Source organism: Arvicanthis niloticus, chromosome 13 (genome assembly GCF_011762505.2).
Source record: "Arvicanthis niloticus isolate mArvNil1 chromosome 13, mArvNil1.pat.X, whole genome shotgun sequence".
Lineage (NCBI taxonomy): Eukaryota > Metazoa > Chordata > Mammalia > Rodentia > Muridae > Arvicanthis > Arvicanthis niloticus.
The window spans coordinates 18,254,626-18,275,277 of NC_047670.1; the positions used below are offsets into that span (position 1 = coordinate 18,254,626).

The 20,652-nt window shown below is 37.5% G+C and overlaps 1 protein-coding gene and 1 pseudogene across 32 annotated transcripts in view; one reads left to right on the forward strand and one right to left on the reverse strand.

Annotated features, from left to right (window-relative positions):
• The window catches only part of Rims2 (regulating synaptic membrane exocytosis 2), a 465,628-nt gene that overhangs the window by 109,931 nt on the left and 335,045 nt on the right, over positions 1-20,652 (forward strand). The gene's annotated exons all lie outside the window — the stretch shown is intronic.
• On the reverse strand, positions 11,538-12,068 carry LOC117718609 (large ribosomal subunit protein eL29 pseudogene; annotated as a pseudogene).

Genomic DNA, 20,652 nt, shown 5'->3' on the forward strand with positions numbered 1-20,652 from the left:
TCCTTCTTGGTCGATTTCTTATATGTCAATCCTCCTGAAAAAAATACTGTTTGGATACATTCCGAAGTGTGTTTCACTAATTCTGTAGGAGTTTCTCCATGAAGCAAATTGAAATTTAAGAGTTATCGTCACAGCCATTGATTGACTCAAGGCTATCAGACAACTTTTTACAACTAGAGAAAATACTTTTTTCTGCTAACAGCAATCAATTTTTTGTTTCTTTTAAAATTAGATGTTACTGATTATGATGATGCATATATAAGTATGATGTATGCATGGGGGGTGGGGACACATGCCTGCCCTGGCACATGTATGGAGGTCAAAGGTCAGAAGAGAACATTGTGGAGGTTGTTCCTCTCCCACTTTTTTTTCTTTTTAAATTACTTTATTTATTTATTTATTTATTTATTTATTTATTTATTTATTTATTTATTTTTACAGTCCAGTCGTTATTCTCCTCCTGGTCCATCCTCCCACAGTTCCTCATCACATTCCTCTTCTCCCCTGTCTCCAAGAGGATCTCCCCCCATCCTACACCCCCCACCCCCAGGCCTCCCTGGGGCCTCATATCTCTCCAGGGTTAGGCCCTTCTTCTCTCACTGAGACTAGAGCAGGCAGGCTTCCTCTCTTCCTCTCTCTCTCTCTCTCTCTCTCTCTCTCTCTCTCTCTCTCTCTCTCTCTCTCTCTGTATGCATTGCTTAGATCAGCTAGTGTGTGCTGCTGCCTGGTTGGTGGCTTGGTGTTGGAGAGATACAGGGGGGTCCAGGTTAGCTGAGACTGCTGGTCTTCCTATGGGGTTGCCCTCTTCCTCAGCTTCTTCCAGCCTTTCCCTAATTCAACCCCAGGTGTCCTGACTTCAGGCCATTGGTTGGGTGTAAGTATCTGCTTCTGTCTCAGTCAGGTACTTGTTGGGCCTCTCAGAGGGCAGTCGTGATAGGTTCCTGTCTGTAAGCACACCATATTTGGTTGGTTTCTGCTCTAAGTTTGACTATTGCTCTCTACTCCTCTTGGGTGTGTTTGCTTCTTTTTGTTCTAGAGCTCTCAGGTGTGCTGTTAAGTTGCTAGTGTAGGATCTCTCCAATTTCTTTACTAGGGCACTTAGTGCTATGAATTTTCTTCTTAGCACTGCCTTCATTGTGTCCCATAAGTTTGGGTGTGCTGTATCATCATTTTCATTGAATTCCAGGAAGTCTTTAATTTCTTTCTTTATTTCTTCCCTGACCAAGTTGCTATTGAGTAGAGAGTTGTTCAGTTTCTATGGGTATGTGGGCTTCCTTCTTTCCTTCCTTCCTTCCTTCCTTCCTTCCTTCCTTCCTTCCTTCCTTCCTTCCTTCCTTCCTTCTTTTCTTTCTGAAGTCTAGCCTTTGTCCATGGTGATCTGATAAGATGCATTGTATTATTTCAATCTTCCTGCATATTTTGAGGCCTGTTTTGTGACTGATTATATGGTCAATTTTGGAGAAGGTACCATGAGGTGCTGAGAAGAAGGTATATTCTTTTGTTTTAGGGTGAATTGTTCTGTAGATATCTGTTAAATTCATTTGGTTCAGAACCTCTATTAGTTTCACAGTGTCTCTGTTTAGTTTCTGTTTCAATGACCTGTCCATTAGTGACAGTGGGGTGTTGAAGTCTTCCATTATTATTGTGTGGGGTTCAGTGTGTGTTTTGAGCTTTAGTAGGATTTCTTTTATGAATGTGGGTGCCCTTGCATTTGGGGCATAGATGTTCAGAACTGAGACTTTTTCTTGGTGGATTTTTTTCTTTGATGAATATGAAGTGTCCTTCCTCATCTTGCTTGATAACTTTTGGTTGGAAGTCTATTTTATTGGATATTAGAATAGCAACTCCTGCTTGTTTCTTGGGAGGATTTCCTTGGAAGACTTTTTTCCAGCCTTTTATTTTGAGGTAGGTTCTGTCTTTGTCATTGAGGTGTGTTTCTTGTATGCAGCAAAATGCTGGATCCTGTTTGTGTATCCAGTCTGTTAGTTTATGTCTTTTTATTGGAGGAATTGAGTCCATTGATATTGAGAGATATTAAGGACAGATGATTGTTAGTTCTTGTATGTTTGTTGTATGTGGCACTATATGTATGTGATTCTTTCCTTTTGGTTTTGTTGTGAAATGATTAATTAATTTCTTAGGTTGCGCGCGCGTGCGTGCGTGCGTGCGTGCGTGCGTGCGTGCGTGCGCGTGTGTGTGTGTGTGTGTGTGTGTGTGTGTGTGTGTGTGTGTGTGCGCGCGCGTGTGTGTAGGTACCCTCCTTGTGTTGGAGTTTTTCTTCTAGAATCCTCTGTAGGTCTGGATTGGTAGATAGACTTTATTTAAATTTGGTTTGTCATGGAATATTTTGGTTTTCCCCATCTACAATGATTGAGAGTTTTGCAGGGTATAGTAGTCTGGGCTGGCATTTATGTTCTCTTAAGGGTCTGTATGACATCTGTCCAGGATCTTCTGGCTTTTACTATGTCTGTTGAGAAGTCTGGTGTAATTCTTATAGGTCTGCCCTTATTTTTCCTTACAGCTTTTAATATTCTTTCATTGTTCTGTGCATTTAGTGCTTTATTTATTATTATTTATTTATTGATGTATTTTATTTATTATTATGTGACGAGAGGAATTTCTTTTCTGTTTCAATCTATTTGATGTTCTGTAGGCTTCTTGTACATTTATGGCCATCTCTTTCTTTAGGTTAGTGAAGTTTTCTTCTATAATTTTGTTGAAGATGTTTTCTGGTCCTTTGAGCTGGAAAGCTTTGCTCTCTTCTATTCCTATTATTTGTAGGTTTGGTCTTTTCATTGTGTCCTGGATTTCCTTGATGTTTTGGGGTAAAGAGTTTTTTATGTTTTGAATTTTCTTTGACCATTGTGTCAATATCTTCTATGCCTGAGATTCTCTCTTCTATCTTTTGTATTCTATTGGTGATGCTTTCATCTGTAATTCCTGACCTCTTTCCTAGGTTTTTTATCTCTAGGGTTGCCTCCCTTTGTGGTTTTTTGTTTGTTTGTTTGTTTGTTTCTGTTTCCAGTTTTAGGTCTTGGACTGCTTTGTTCAATTCCTTTACCTGTTTGATTGTGTTTTCCTGTATTTCTTTAAGGGATTTGTTTCCTCTTTAAGGGCTTCTATTTGTTGGCCTGTGTTTTTCTGTATTTCTTTCAGTGAGTTATTTATATCTTCCTTAAAAGAATCTGTTATCTTCATGAGATAGGATTTTAGGTCAGCATCCTTGTTTTCACATGTGTTTGGTTATCCAGGCCTTGCTGTGGTGGGAGAACTGGGTTCTGATAGGGCCACAGTACATTGGCTTCTGTTGCTTATGCCCTTGAGCTTGCCTCTCACCATCTATTTATCTCTGGTGTTAGCTGGCCTGGGAGTCTTTTTCTGGAGCCTGCCTCCTGTGTCCCTGGGTTGCTGCAGGTCTCCTGGGAGACCTGTGGCCCTGGCTGAAGCTGATATCCTGGGAGGGTTTCAGACTGTGGGGTCTTCAGAAGGGAATGAACACTGATGATCTGTTGCGCTGGCTGCAGTAAATTTTCTGGGAGGCCCTTATACTTTGGGGGACTTCAGAGGGGCAGACAAGCTGCTGCTCTGCCCTTGTGGGAGGCAAAGGCTGGACAGAGGGTGGAGTTTGAGCAGGGGGCATGGGTCCTGTGTCTGCTGGGCTACCTTGGGGTTCCCAGCTGCTAGGATTATTTGGGAGGGTCTCTTACCTGTTGCCCTGTGTGCAACAGGTCTCCTGGGAGGCCTTCAGACTCTGTGGTCTTCAGAGGAGAAGTGCAAGACCTCTCCTTCCACATTTATGTGAATTGATTGAAATCAGATTAGATCATCAGACTCTATGGCAAGTGCTTTTAAACCCCTAACTTACCAGTTCCCTATTTTGTTTTGTATATATCAGAAACATTTCTAATCAAAATACTAGAAGAGATGATATGTATATTAAAGATTGTAGTAACATCTAGATTTACTGATTTTCAAAAATATAGATGTAGAAAAAAATTCATTTTTGTATAGAAACCTGTTCCCCAGGTAATTTTTGTATTTATGTCTTTGCCTGTATAAATATTTTTGGCGGCACATACTCTCTTTGGCTACCCTAGGCTTCTAACAGCCAATTAATATAAATATCTGAGAGACTAAATAAAGTTTTCTATTTCACAGGAGTCAAAGTTAAGGTGATTAGATTGAAATTTGTAAATAAAACTTAATGTAATTAATTGGCATTAATTTGAAATCCTTCTCTCTTTGGCTGATAGAGTTTAAATGAAGATGAAGACTTGACTAAGTTAGGTACACTAGCACTGTACCTAACCTGGTGAGAGGAGGCACAGATCATACATGCTGACTGCATGCTTTACTAGCTCTCTGACTTTTCTGTAGTGCCTGAGCAATCACTATCTTTATATCAGCAAAACCAAAAGAAGGTGATCACACACATGCAAGCACACTCTCTTCTCTCTTCTCTCTTTCTCTCCTTCTCTCCCCGTGTCTCTCTTTCCCTTTCCGTTTCCCTCTTCCTCTCCCCCAATTCCCTCTATCACCACCATCACCAGAATAACAGGAATTAACAATCACTGGTCATTGATTTCTCTCAATATCAATTGACTCAATTCTCCAGTTTAGGCTAACAGAATGAATGCAAAACCCAGATCCATACTTCTGGTACATAAAAGAAACACACCTCAACAACAAAGATGGATATCATCTCAGGATAAAGGATTGGCTGGTGTAGCCAGTCCTGTTTGCTGTTTCTCTGCCTGCTCTTTACATCCATTCCCACGATTTAAACAATTACTTCCTTGTATTTTGTTACTATATGTGTTTCCCCATTCAGGCACTTGCCACTCTTATAGAAATTAATATATAATCTGTATCTAATATTCTTTCTTCTCCCTGGTAACTACCATCCTACTCTGTCCTATGAAATTAGTTTTTTGAGATTTTGCGTATGAGCAAGAGCGTGTGCTGTTTATCTTACCTTTATAGCTTATTTTGTATAACATGATGCACCCGATATTCATCCACGTTGTCATATGTGACAAGATTTTGTTTTTTTCTTATATATATGGATTCCATTGCATGTATTGTTAAAGAGTTACATATTTATATTTCCTATATCCATTTATTTGTTGATAGATACCTGAGTTCACTGTATAGTGCTGCAGTAGGTATAGGAGTTCTGACCTCTCCTCATTGCTCTTATTTCCCTTGGAAGTGTACTCATTCATGTGTTGCTGGATTATATTGTAGGTATTTACAAATGACTTTTGAGAAGTACCATGTTGTTTGTCATAAAGTTTGTACTTATTTATGTCTCCATCAACAGTGTTTCATTGCTATCCTTCTGAAAGCTTATTATTCACAACCTAAAAACAGTGTCAGACATTTTAAAGGACTTAGATTAGCTGTATCAGTCTTGGTGAGTGATTCTTTGTTTATAGAAGTATCCTACTCTTTGATGGACTTATTTGATCTTAGGAGAACTTTGAAAATAAATGTGAATTGTCAATGAGACAGTATCACAATTATTTCTTTATTGTGTTCTCTGCACTTGTTATTTATTCTAAGGCATGTCCTTTTCCATGTCCCAGGTATCATAAGGAAACAAAGAATAGTGCTTCCCTTAAATCTGACAGAATGACCAGTGGTTTGGTCTACGTATTTGTTTATTCATACAAACTGTAAAATAAGCTGTTAAGGACAATCATATATCTTAGGACCTCTTACTTTCATGTGTTTTTATTATATTGAATGCTTACACTAGATAGTACTGTACACAGGCAAGAAAGAAGTTCTGGCCTGGAGTCCTGTATGATAAAGGTAAATATAACTTCAATAGGAATTAAATTTCAGCACTTTATTAAAACAGATTCTCTTGGTTCATACCATGTGGCCCACCAGAGTATAATTAACCTGAGATGTGGCCAAATTGTATCTCTAAGAATAGCTCTGCCTTAGCTCTAGCTACCCACAATATCTGACCTGACTCAGTGACTAGGTAGAGATTCCTCAGGGACTGTTTCTGCAGAGATGATGTGCTGGCTTAACTTTTTCCAAGTATATTTTTATATATTCATTATTATAGATTTCACTGAGCTGTTTGTGTGGTTTTAATAAGTTCTAGGCCATTTTTTTTTCCCTAGCAACCCCATTCTTTTCTAATTTATTTAACTTTTTTTTTGAGACAAGTTTTCTCACTGAACCTGGATTTTGCCGTTTCAGCTAGACAGTCCACCCCAGCCTGACTCTGCCTCACGAGTGCTGGGATTATGGGAACATGCTGTTTCCATACGTGATGTTTCTGCATGGGTCTGGGAATCTTAACTCAGGCTTTATGCTTGATTGGCAAGCATTTTACTAAGCCATTTCTCCAATTTCTACTTTTCAAGTTATTTTTGAATTGCATCTTTGATTAAGAAGACACTGTTGTCCTTTTTTTTTTGTTGCTTTGTTTTGTTTTCTTTTTTATTGGATATTTTATTTACATTTCAGATGCCATCCCCTTTCCCCATTTCCCCTCCCTAGAAAACCCCTATCCCATACCCCCTTCTCCTTTTTGCTTTTATACAATGTTTAAAATGTTAACCAATGGCTTTATAAATTTGGTAATGCTCAATATCAATCAGAAGTGAAACCAATACCCAACCTAGATATATCAACTATCTTTGACTGGCAGAGACATGTGAACATCTGCCTCCATGTCTGGCCCCCCTCTCTCTTTCTCTTGACACTGTTGTCTTTAATACTTGTTTTTCCTTCCACACTTTGCTTATTCCATTTATAGTCTCATTTATTTTGTCCATAAACAAAGTCACACAGGTTTTTCTAAAGCTAGTGAAATATTTCTTTCACAGAATAACTAAAGAATTTTATCAATACTTCTTCTGAACTTTGTATGTTTTGATATTATCTTTATTATATTATTCTGAGATTTACTCTCTTATCTATACTTTACATATTGGTTGACTGAAGACAGTGAAGTTATGTTTTATTTTATTTATCACAAACATTTAATAAGTACGAAAATGTTGGAAATACATAGTTGATGTTCAAATTATTTAACAATTACTAAGTTTGGTCGTCAGATCACCAGAAGATAGCTGGCTAATCTGGATATGGACCATGGCTTGTCATTGTTTATGTGTTTACACAGCACTTGTAGACTGAGTGGACGATGAACAGGCAAGAGCTTTCCTCCTTTTCTTTTTACATAGTAGTTCTGGGTGAGTACTTGTTCTCTTGAATGAGTGAAATATAAATACATTTTCACTCTTAATATAGTTTTGAAATTATTAGATGTAAATATGCTGAGTGGGAAAATTTTCTTAGGTTGGGACTCAAGTAGGCAACTTTTATTTTCTTTCCTGTCCTCAATTCTAGTCTCTGTGGGCTTACCTCAGTCTTGCTGCAGATTGTTGGCAGGAGGCCCTCTTCTCAGCCTACTTTATCTCCTGCAGGCTCCACCTCTTAATGTGGACCCAAGATTTACCTCGGTCTTTCCTGCTGCTCTTGAGTCTTTCCTTCTTGTTCATTTCTGCTCCTTGGTGGCCCGCCTGCCACCTGCAGAACCTCTCCTCCAGGGTCCCCACAACCACCACACTTCTTTATTTTATTTTATTAATTTCATGTTTTTATTTTGAATTTTTTTTTTGTGAATGTTACATTCTTTAGGAGTTAAAAGAAAAGTGGTTTATCTCTTTTACCACATTAAAATATTTTAATGTCAAATTGTACAGTTTTTCAATTCTGTATTTTATGTAACTCTGAAAACATGATTGATCAGGGTGTATTTTTGAAAAAGAAATCTAAACAGAATAAAGTAACAATTTTCTTGCAATTATGAAAAAAATGTATTTTTATTATTAACATTCTTAAGCATTGCTACTGTTTTAATTAGAAAATTTACAACCTTTGTATTGATACCAGCACATACAGTGTTGTACCTGTGGCTAATTGATAAACATCAATGATTGAGAACTTCACATGAAGTTTTGTGACTGAGAACTTTATCATTTACAATATATCATTAATTTTAAATTCTAAACTACAGACAGAAAGCTGTTAATCTATAGAAATTGGTTTTTTTAAATCAAATATGTCAGTAATGTTTCATTAGGAGATATTGGCTACTGGGTCATCGGAGATTATAGAAAAGTGTTTGATGGTCTCCTCTTAAGCACCTCAGATGTCTTTTTTATATCAAAAGTAAAAATTTGGCAAATTTATCTCAGGAATTAGCTAATGTCTATTTTTCGATTGATTGTATCAAACTGAGTGTGGAAGCTTTGAAAAAGAAATTGTACACACTTCTTTGTACCAGCTGAATAAAAATATCCAAGAGTGGGCCTGAACAAATTTTTTTTGTAGTAGTTACTGAAATAATTCTAATATGTAGTTGGGTTGAGATATCTGTTTTCTCTATCAGCCTGCTTTTATTTCAGTGTTAACACATTCAGAAGCCAGTATGTCACAGATCCTAGATTTACAAATATAGAAAATGCATATAGAATAAAATTAAGTAGTAATAACTCATGCTGTAAGTCATTAAAAAGAAACTATTCATAATACTCTGCCCTGGCTTAGATTGAATATTTCATTTTGTTTCTTAATTTAGCACATATTGGGAATTGTAACTTTAACTTTGTCAAATCCTATTTTTAATAATGGTTTTTAAATGTGTTAACTTTCATTGTAACCCACCACTCACCAGAGGTAGTAGAAAAGAAAGGATATAGACTCAGACTCCCCCTTGAGTCAGCAGGCACACATATAACATGTTTCTGGTAGTAATTTTCTATAAATCTAAAGAGAGAATATACTTGTATATATATTTAAAGATATATATAGATATCTTTTGTAGATAGTCATAAAAACATGCATATTATTTAAAATGAGTCAAATAATTTCAGTGATGAGAGGGTTTAAAGACTAATTTTTAAAAACTGGATTGAGTTAAATTATAATAACAATACACAATTTATTAGGATAACAAGTACAAATTTTAATTGAAAGTGTTAAATTTAAGAAAATTTGACTAGAAACTCATTTTTAAGGAAATGGGTAGATTGATTATCTTTCAAAGTTCATAACTGTCTTGACAATTGTTACTTATGCACCTTGGAAGAGTTTAACATTAGTTCTCTTTGCTGCATTTGCTGAGGAATTCTTCTTAGTAATCTGAGTAGAAGTTCAGTTATAACAGTTCACTCAATTCTTTGAATCTTTCCCAAGTTTTGTGACAAAAAAGTGAGGGAGTCTATCATCAAAATGTATCTTAAATTATATGCCACTTGACCACTAATTTAGGTTTTCCTTCAGTTTGCTAAAAGCAAAGAACCTAAAATATTAGACTGGAAAAATTCATTACTGAGTTAGTGATTCATTCTGTCAGTTTCTGGGAGTTATACCAAAAAGGCATTACTGATAATTATCAGATGACTATCTTTGTTTCTCTTTGACTTAGAAATACCTTGTTTAAGCCAATATCTTAAGAAGGATTTGAAAATGTTAATTTTAGTGTTCTGCCAATTACAATTTATACTGACAAAATTGTTTTTGCATTCTCAATATGCTCACTTAAGTTTACTATCTCTTAGAACTGCCTATCTTGATTTTAGTTTGTAGAGAAATGGAACATGTTAGCTAATAGACAACGTAATCTAGTTGTTCAGCATAGCCAAATGAAAATTAGTTAATGAAAGTTTCATGTTGCTTTCCAATTTATTTATTTTTTCTTGTGCAATAGCTAGCTTTATTCAGATTATCAAACAATTTATATGCTGAGGATTATGAGGAGTCACACTGAGTAAAACATACAATCACAAGGTCAATCTGCACATGGCTGACAAGCCACACATAGCTGACAAGCTGCACATTGCACATGACAAAACCATGTTTTTCTGTAAAGGCATATAAACACATAACAATAGTCAACTGAAAGGAAAATCTGCACTTGGTAGGAGAACAAAATACATAGCAAGAACAATTCTGTGATTATGAAGAGGCTGAGATCACAAGACCCTTGTCGTCTTTTCTTGGACTTCTTCACAAGCACTGAGAATTATCCACAAACAAACCCATTCTGGGACCATGTTCCAGTAGCTAACCAACACTAAGAATGTACAAAGACCCTTATGAAACCCCACAAGTGTGAAATAAAATAAAATAAAAATTGAATAATTTTTATAAATGAATTTGGACATATTACTGAACAATGTATACATACATGAAAAAGTTTTTAGTTTAATTTTTTATTGGATATTTTATTTATTTACAGTACAGATGTCAGCCCCTGTCTCCACTTTCCTCCCTGGAACCCCCTATCCTATACCCCCACTTCCTTTATGCTTTTATACTGTTTTGATTACATGCATATATTAAGGTCAGTTCTAGGTTGAGCATCTAGCAATACAATAGGTACAAATCGTTGAGGAACAAACAATACAATAAACACAAATAGCCAAAGAACAAGCGAGGCATTAAACCCAATTATGTGAGCACTCCCATGATCACTGTTTCTAAGGGCTTATCAGGGTGACGAAAGTATCTGAGCCTACTTCCTTGTCCTAGCCCGAGGTCATTTTCATGTCTGAAGCCTACTTCCTTGTTCTAGTCTAAAATTTAGAATCCTGTCTGAAATTACTTCTTTGTTCTAGCCTAATATTTAGATTTCTGTCTGAGATTATTTCTTTGTTGTAGCATATGATTTAGACTCCTACCTGAAATTACTTCTTTGTTCTAGTCTAATGTTGGATTCCTCTTTGAAGCCTACTTCCTTGTCCTTGGTCGATGTCATATTCCTGTCAAGCAGCCCCTTTCCTTGTCCTTGGCCCATGTCAGCTTCTTGCCAAGCAGCCCCAAAGGTTCTCCACCTCTCCCCCTTTTTAATTTTGTTAACAAGACTGAGCCTGTCTTAGGTCATTCTGACAGGAATGCCTTCCTTACCCATCATGGAATATGCATTATCAAAGGCAATGCACTTCTGTTTTAGGTTGTTAAGGCTCTGCAAAATCTTACCCGTCCTTGGGTTGCCAGCCTATTAATTTAATAACTCTGTCTGGGAGTCCATTTTCAGGTTTAAGCTATGTACTTTGTCTGCCAACATGTTGATGTTGTTAAAGATAAGCTTTAACATGATGGGCAGGAATAAAAGTATTCCCAGGACAAGAAGGGGTAGCTTGATCAAGCTATATATGCTATTCCTGAGGTTTGTCCAAAATGGAAATACTGAGGTTAGGCCATGGATAATTTTATCAGTATTATCTGCAGCATTAAAGGTCAACATTGCATCATTCTTTAAATTCATAATCTCAGTATTCAAAGTTAACATACCCAGAGAGGTGTTAGGATTATGCCAAATATCCTACAGGCGTCTTTAAACTTTTTTCTAATTATAATGACAATCATTGTGAATGAATTTCTTTTTTTTTTTTTTTTAACAGATCTTGCCTTGAGTTTATTTGTAAAAACAGCCTAGGACACTGGTCATCTGCAAATAGTGTGTGGGTAGGTGTGTCATGGCAGTCCATCTGTCTTCACACTGGCGGGAGCCTTTTCTATGGGGCCTTCACAGGGGCCTGGGCACCTTTAGGAGCCTGGGCTGGAGCTTTGGCCTGGGCCTTAGCTGGAGCTTTGGCCTCTGCCCTGGTTTGAACCTTGGGCTTTGGTTGGCAGAGCCTACGACCCTTGGCCATGTAGCTTCGAATCCGCTTCCCAAGCTTGGGGTGAGCGATGAAAGCCAGGCAGCTGAGTTTGCAGCTAGGGCCCTTTGGCATCTTGGGCTTGGTGACCTGAGGCTTCACCAGGGCCTTGATGGCCTCTGCTCGTGCACTCACTGCCTTTGCATTGTTGGCCTGCATCTTCTTCAGGCCTTTCTTGTTGTGCTTCTTGGCAAAGCGCATGTTCCTCAGGAACTTGGGGTCAACCCCCTTAAGAGATTCGTATCTTTGTGACCGGGGTTTCTTGATGCCATTTCTGTGCCATTTGCGGGACTGGTTGTGTGTGGTGTGGTTCTTGGACTTGGCCATGTCTGCACGGTAAGCTGCGGCTTCCGCAGCGCCTGGGACCGGAAGAGCGTGAATGAATTTCAAAAGTAACACTACTCCAATAATATTTGTCATGACACTTGGAATGGCTCCTAACTCTTGAACCCTGAACCTCCTTCAGATGATTTGAATGGGTTATAGAGCATCATTCGTTGTTCCAGATACCTATATAAATCCTTTTGTATACTCAATACATTAGTGTCATTTTTGCTAGATGGTTAACAAAAATAGTTGTCTTAACTCCTTGTGTCAATGCTATTGCAGAAGCAGTGGTGCTAGCAATTAATGGAATTAAAGCTGTTATACCAGCAATAATCAAGCCCACTACCCTCTTGCTTCTGCTTAAAGCCTAACTCACTTCTTGGTCACTTTTTTTTTTTTTTTGGAGAATCAAAGTTTTCTAATACTCAGGGCAGTGAGACAAAAGCTGGTTGCTAGACCCCTGTAACAGACATGCCAGGTTTCAACACATTAACATAATTGGAAATCATACAGTCAATGCAACTTATAATAATGCTGCAGAAGAGACAAAACTAATTTTAGCTTGGCAATTAAAAGAGCCTTAAAACATGCACTAACCTTTGTTTGAAAACCAGATCCTGTCACAACATTATCTCTTGCTATCCTAACATTATAGTGAGCTACAGCTAGCTCCCAAATATGTTCCTGACAAAGTCCAGATCCAGTCTTCCAAAAGTAGACTATTATTTCCCATATTGGATTGATTTCTAGACCAGTACATGATTGAGTCCTAATAGATGGTCACCTTTAAGAAAAATACAAGAGACATTATAGTTTCTCTTTTTGATTCTCTATCCCACAAGGTCTGCAAACCTGAGGCAAGGCAGCTTGTCCCATCTGGAATATAGTCAAGCAGAGGTGGGTCAGGAACATATGTCCAATACAGCTCCCCAGTCACCCTTGTCAGGGCACTCAGCAAGCTCACAGGTCTGCATCATTCTTTGTCTCAGCAACAGTATGTCTCACCAATCTTTTTAAAGTCCCATGGGCTTCTTCCACAATAGCTTGTCCTTGAGGATTGTATGAACTCCCTGTAATAAATTGTTGACGATAAGTCTCGACTGCTCAACTACAATTGCCAGACCCATTATCTGTTTTTTTTTTTTTTTAAAATTGGATATTGTAGCATGAGGAGGGGGGATGGGATAGGGGGTTTCTAGGTGGTGGGGGGAAGTGGGGTAAAGGGATAAAATCTGAAATGTAAATATAATACCCAATTAAAAAATAAATTGGATATTGTATTTATTTACCTTTCAATGTTATCTCCTCTCTCATTCCCCACCCCCAAAACCCCTTACACCATCCTCCGTCCTCCTATTACTATGAGGTTGTGCTCCCACCATCTTCCCATTCCTGCCTCTCTGCTCTCAAATTTCCCAACACTAGGGAATCCAAACTTTCAGTCACCAAGGCTGTCTACTTCCACTGATGCCAGGCAAGACCACCCTCAACTACCTATATAGGTGGAGCCATGAGTCCCTCCTTTTGTGTTTTCCAGCTACTCTAGCTTGTTTCTTAGGACCATTTGCTTGAAAAATTGTTTTCCAGACTTTTACTCTAAGGTAGTGTTTGTCTTTGTCACTGAGGTGGGTTTCCTGTATGCAGCAAAATGCTGGGTCCTGTTTATGTATCCAGTCCGTTAGCCTATGTCTTTTAATTGGGGAATTGAGTCCACTGATGTTAAGAGATATTAAGGAACAGTGATTGTTGCTTCCTATTATTTTTGTTATTAGAGGTGGAATTATCTTTGTGTGGCTGTCTTCTTTTGGATTTGTTGAAAGAGGATTACTTTCTTGCTCTTTCTAGGGTTTAATTTCCCTCCTTGTATTGGAGCTTTCCTGCTATTATCTTTTGTAGTGCTGGGTTTGTGGAAAGATATTGTGTAAATTTGGTTTTGTCATGGAATATCTTGGTTTCTCCATCTATGGTAATTGAGAGTTTTGCTGGGTATAGTAGCCTAGGCTGGCATTTGTGTTCTCTTAGGGTCTGTATGACATCTGTCCAGCATCTTCTAGCTTTTATAGTATCTGGTGAGAAATCTGGTGTAATTCTGATAGGTCTGCCTTTATATGTTACTTGGCCTTTCTCCCTTACTGCATTTAATATTCTTTCTTTGTTTTGTGCACTTGGTGTTTTGATTATTATGTGACAGGAGGTATTTCTTTTCTGGTCTAGTCTATTTGGCGTTCTATAGGCTTCTTGTATGTTTATGGGCATCTCTTCCTTTAGATTAGGGAAGTTTTCTTCTATAATTTTGTTGAAGATATTTATTGGCCCTTTAAGATGAGAATCTTCACTCTCATCTATACCTTTTATCCTTAGGTTTGGTCTTCTCATTGTGTCCTGGATTTCCTGGATGTTTTGTGTTAAGAACTTTTTGCATTTTGCATTTTTTTGACAGTTGTGTGGATATTCTCTATGGTATCTTCTGTACCTGAGATCCTCTCTTCTATCTCTTGTATTCTGTTGGTGATGCTTGTGTCTATGACTCCTGATTTCTTTTCTAGGTTTTCTATCTCCAGGGTAGTCTTTCTTCTTGATTTTTTTTTTTTTTTTTGTTTCTACTTCCATTTTTATGTCCTGGATGATTTTGTTCAATTCCTTCACCTGTTTGGTTGTATTCTCTTATAATTCTTTAAGGGATTTTTGTGTTTCCTCTTTAACAGCTTCTGCCTGTTTACCTGTGTCCTCAAATTCTTTGAGAGAGTTATTTATGTCCTTCTTAAAGTCCTCTATCATTCTCATGAGAAGTGATTTTAAATCTGAATCTTGCTTTCCTGGTGATATGGTGAATTCAGGACTTTCTAGTGTGGGAGAACTAGGTTCTGATGATGCCAGGTACCCTGGGTTGCTGATGCTTATGTTCTTGCACTTGCCTTTTGCCATCTGGATCTCCTTAGTGCTACCTGTCCTGTCTCTGACTGGAAGCTGTCCTTCCTATTATCTTGATTGTATCAGAACTGTGTGGGGTGAGTGTTACTACTGGGGTTAGAGCTGGAGCCCAAGATCTGCTCAGTGCTCAGGTGCAGACAGGAAGGAACCAGTGCTCTGGGCCAGGATTGAATTCCTGGGTCTTAGTGGGTCCCAGTTACTCTCTGTTTGGGGTGGGTGTTGCTGTCTCCTTAGAGCTCCTGGAAGGCCCATTCCCTTTGGATTCTGTTGTTGCCGTCCAATTTAAATCGACCATTTGCCAACTTTCTCTGTCTCTCTCTGTCTCTCTGTCCCTGTCTCTCTCTGTCTCTCTCTGTCTCTCTCTGTCTCTCTCTGTCTCTCTGTCTCTCTGTCTCTGTCTCTCTCTCTCTCTCTCTCTGCATATACCTATGTGTGTTGTATGCATATTGTGCTTGTCTGTCAGAGTACATGAGGAGCCAGAGGTTGCTGTCTAAGTTGTTCTTATGTTGCTCACCATCTAATTTTTTGGGATCGGTCATTGAATGCCCAGCTCACAATTTTGGCTAGCCTCGAGATCCTCTCTTCATACCGAGTTCCTGGGCACCCAGGAGTAGAACACTTTGCTCACTGACACTGACTGTTTACTCCCTAGTTCCATGTATTGATAATTGTTATTTATTTTTTAAACTTGAGGATGAGTCTTGCTTGTGTATGTAGTCCAGGATGATGAGGGACTCATTGCAACCCCCACTATCTTTGAATTCATGATCTACCTGCCATTGTGTTTTGGCTCTGAAATTATATGCGTGTCTTTTCCTTTGATTATTTTAATAGGATTTCTTAATATGATCCTAATGGGACAAAAAACTGTTTTAAAGTAAACCCTACTCACTCACTTATCACTTGAAAATGTTAATGCCATTATATTAATGATATTATAATAATTCCCATTTTAATGGTAGCATTTGATATTCCTATCAGGACTCAAGATTTTGAGACCTGTTCTTTATGAATAAAAGTGTTTTAAAGTTACAAGTATTACCTTAAGCTTATTTTCTGCGAATATTCACTGAAGCATTAATCATGATAATTGTGAGGTTAGTCTTCATTGCCAACTGACTGTATTTAGAATCATCTAGAAGACAACACTTCTGGGAATGCTTGTGACTGTGTTTTCATAGATGTTGAACTAAGAAATCTGAATATTAATGTAAAATATCATCAGTCTAATGGAATGGGTTTTTTTTTTTTCTTACTGGCATTCGCACAAATACTATGCTTTCTGATTTTGTTCTTTGTAATTCTACTTTTTTCATGTTTATTTGTTTTTGGGAGAGAAAGAGGTCGGGGTATAGAGTCAGGGAGTATCTGGAAGGATCTGGAAGGATCTGGTAGGAGGCAGGGGAAAGGAAACAATGTTTAAAATATATTGAATGAAAGATTTGTTTTCAATAATTAAAAAGGATAGGTCAAGAGAAAGCAACCTGAGCATCGGAGTTCACCTTTCTCTTCACTTCCTTACTGAATACAGGATGTGACTGGCTGCCTCATGCTCCCACTGCCCAGCCGCATGGTGGGGGCAGCATCCCTTAAACTGTTCACCAAAGTAAACCTGTCTTCCCCTAGCTGTCTTACTGTTGTGTATATTCACTGAAGTTGCTAAGTAAAACCCAACACAACATGAGCATGAGTATTCACTGTTTAAAGTTCCTTAATCACTTGATTCCCTGGTGAGTCACAGGCACCACAATCTCATTAGATGTGCTGTTTTCAGTATTATCTGGAGTGGCTGGGAATATGTATAGATGAGTCTACAAAGTTTCTACCTTAATCTAAGAAATACCACCTGCAGTTTTATAAACTCTAAAAAGTCCAAGTGTCCCCCTTTTTATCATGCTTTAATAAAATCACAGCAGTGGGTGCATCAGCTAACATCTTTTTGTATTCTTTTATACTACATTCATAATAATCTCTTGTATAATATTTCCTGGCTTCAGCAGTCAATGATACTGATTTGTAAGACATTTCAGTGTAGCCTTGAATAATTGCTTGTAGGTTTCTAATGCTTTGTTTTCTACTTGCAGTATTAGCAAGTATAAGAGGCTTCAAGGAGATGGTTTCATAATGTTGCTTGGCAACGATTTCTTGACAGCAGAAAACAGAAGGAAACTCTAGTTCTGTATTCTGCCACAATCAAGGGCTTTTTTCCCCCAAGGCATTTTCTTGAATGTTTTCATATACTCCTCTTTAAATTTATATAATTTTTAAGAGATGGCAAATTAATAGTGTTACTTAAATTGTTATAAAATTATATACCACAATCTTTTCAAGTATGACCTACTGTTTACTGTTCTAGTTGGTGTGGGACCTGAGAGGGTAGAGCCAATCAAGGAGGGAGCCTGATGTCACAGGCATAGAGTTAGCCAGCCAGGTTATCTATCCCCTGAGAGATAAGAGAAACCACATGAACAAAGTGTGCAACCATGAGGACAAGCCACATATGGCAAGAACATAGTTTTCCATAGAGGCAGGTAAAACAAATAACAGTAGCCAGTTTTAACAAATAATACGAAGTAAATCCACTCCTATCCGTCATACCTAGAAAGGGCACAAGAATACATTCCAAGAAAAATTTCATGTTTTTGAAAAAATTAAGGTCACAAGACTCTTGCCGGACAGTGGTGGCGCACGCCTTTAATCCCAGCACTTGGGAGGCAGAGGCAGGCAGATTTCTGAGTTCGAGGCCAGCTTGGTCTACAGAGTGAGTTCCAGGACAGCCATGGCTACACAGAGAAACCCTGTCTCGAAAAACAAAAAAAAAAAAAAAAAAAAAAAAAAGACTCTTTGTTTCTTCAGAGTTTTCTCACAAGACAAGCACTCAGATTTTCCTTACAAGACTATTTTTGGACTGTGTCCCAACAGTCTACTTTATTGATAATTTATGAAGCATATCAGTTAAAATTATGATTTGAATTATTTCTTAGCCTATAACTGCATTTCACAGCATCTTCTGTCTGAGTTGGGATCTTGTCAAGTTTTAAAACCCAGCGCTGTGTTTTAGTTTATGATTTATTAGAATGGCTTACAGGCTGTGTGGTCCAGTTAATACAACTATGGCTGTTTGATCCACCAGCGGATTAGCAGTGCTAATTACTAAATAGAGTGGCTCGAAGGCAATGACCAGCAAAGACTGGGTGTCAGCTGCTCTTTGGTATTTTCTGGAATCTCAAAGAAGTAGGCTCTAATGTCAGTAAAGGAGTGCAGCCAAAGAAAAAGAACTTTCTTCTTGCATGTCCTTTATAGAGGCTGCCAGCTGAATGGGTGACCCAGAGTGAAGGTGGATTTTCCCATCTCAGAAAATCTGGATCAACATTTTATCTTCCCACCTCAAAGACACAGATTAGTAGTGGGCTTTCCCACCTTAAAGGATTTAATTCAGAAAAACAAAACCAAACCCTTACATCTGTGCCCAGCCTTTTGTTTTTTAGTTAATTCCAGACATAATCAAGTTGACAACCAAGAATAGTTATCACTGCCTGATTATTTGTATTTGTGTAATGTTACTGTATCTTTAAGAGAAGTCTTGTTTACCTCTCTGCTAGTGTGGGGAGAGGCAGGAAATTGATAGTATAGTACCAGCATTCAATGAATGGGATTTCAGTGTGACTGAGCAAAGTGCAGTAGCACCCCCTAGTGGTGCAGAGTTACAATTGCACAAAGGTTCTCTGTCCTTGTAAGGTAAGCTTGTCATTTTATTTTGACATTTCATTTCATTATTTAAAGGAATTCAAATTTAAATTACAAATTGGAATTCAAATGTAAAATTCTAATGATACATATTTATTTTGAAGTCAGCAATGACCTATTTTAATAATAGTCAATACAGAATTAAATACTTCTTAATGACAAATTTGCTTTAAGAATCACTAACCTATTTTTTCCTAAAATCTCATTTAAAGAAAACATTAATAAAGAGAATAAAATTGTAAAAACACCAGTATAAAATATGTACAACGGAGCTGAACCTCTTCTCTGCAAGAATACTAACTGGATACTTCTGTGTGTATTTTAGTTTCCTCTCTGGTTTCTTCAGTGACTTTCCAAGTGTTTTTTATAGTTTCTCTAGGTGTACTTCCTATTTGATTTCTAGTTTTATCACACCAAATTCTGATCAGATACAAGAATTGGTTTTGATCTTTTTAAAAAGTTAAGCTTTTCTTTATGATCTAAGATTTGAGTTTTCTTTTTCTTTCTTTCTTTGTTTAGAATCAACAGGTAAGACAATTGCTAGGTGCAGAACTAGCATCCTAATTTTGTAAGCTATTTTATGTTAAATTTTGCGGTGGTGGATCTGCCACCTGAACAGGGGTGAGGGTGGGGGTAGGGGGTGGGCCCTCCGACTACCTACATTGTGACTCCATGCTCTCTGTGGTCCAAAAAGAAGTATCTTTCTCCTGCCTCCAGTTTTTCTCCCACCTGGAAGTCCTGCATACTCACCCAGTGATTGGTTCCTTGAAATCTTTATTCATTAAGGGAAGGTTCTGCCACATCTCACTTTTTCTGTCCAATAAAAAATACTTTTCTCACAAATATAAACTGAGTATAACTATTACCATTCTGTAATTTATAAAGTACAAAGTACACCTAGCACCCAGCCCATCATTTTTATCAATTAAATAGAACACTCTGTTATCTATCCTAACTTTAAAAAGGCTTATAAATCCATATGTTATATCCTGGTTTAGCTTGTATACTATCTGAAAACTATAATGAAAATTATAATGACCTGTTTGAAAGCCTTAATACTTGAGGACATACGCCAGTATACTAACTTTGGAAATCCACCCTAGCAAAATTGAGGAGATAACTTACAGGTATTTGCCCAAATATCTCTAAATTCTGCCCATTATGAGAGACAGATAACTGGAGTTTCTGGGTCTTGCCAATGCCCTTTGCACCCTCACTCTCCCCTAACATAGTGTCCGATGGGAAAGCCTCAGCGGACCTGTCGTGAGTGTAGTCCTTTTCTAGCACTCATAAGTGAAGGACAAGCATGTGGTAATGTTTGTGGTAATTTGTTTGCTTATTTTCTCTCCTATTCTTTAAAATTCACAATGAAATTTACACCTATTGATCTTATTCACCAGCTCCATGCACAGTGCCTGGCATATATTAATTATTTAGTAAGGTTGTCTGATTCTATAAAAATATGAATTAATTTTAATAGTTATTTTCTCATTTACATAAATTGGAATTTTATGTTCTGAATAACTTTTTATGGTAAATTACAGCTTTCTTTAGGTTTGACTATGAATACTGAATATAGTGTCATTATTTTAGTAGAGTAAATATTATGCTGACATCTGACTTCTAGAAAAAGTTATTTGTAATGTTTTCCAGTTTCTGTAGTCTAAATATGCCTGTGATTTCAGGCCAACCCACATTGCTTCATGGAATGTGGATCTGGGAGTTCTCGTGACCTGCTGAATGCTGCTCAGACTGCTTAATACCCCAGTGAAATATCGCTTTAGCAATACAGTTTTAATAGATCACATATTTACAATGATTGGAAATTCTTTAAGGCCATGCTATCAACTAAAATGAAAAATTAAAAACAAATCCTTATAGCTCAATGCAGTAGTGATCACATAGGTTTAAGGTTTCATTTAGGTTTACAGAACTATTTTTATTATTGACT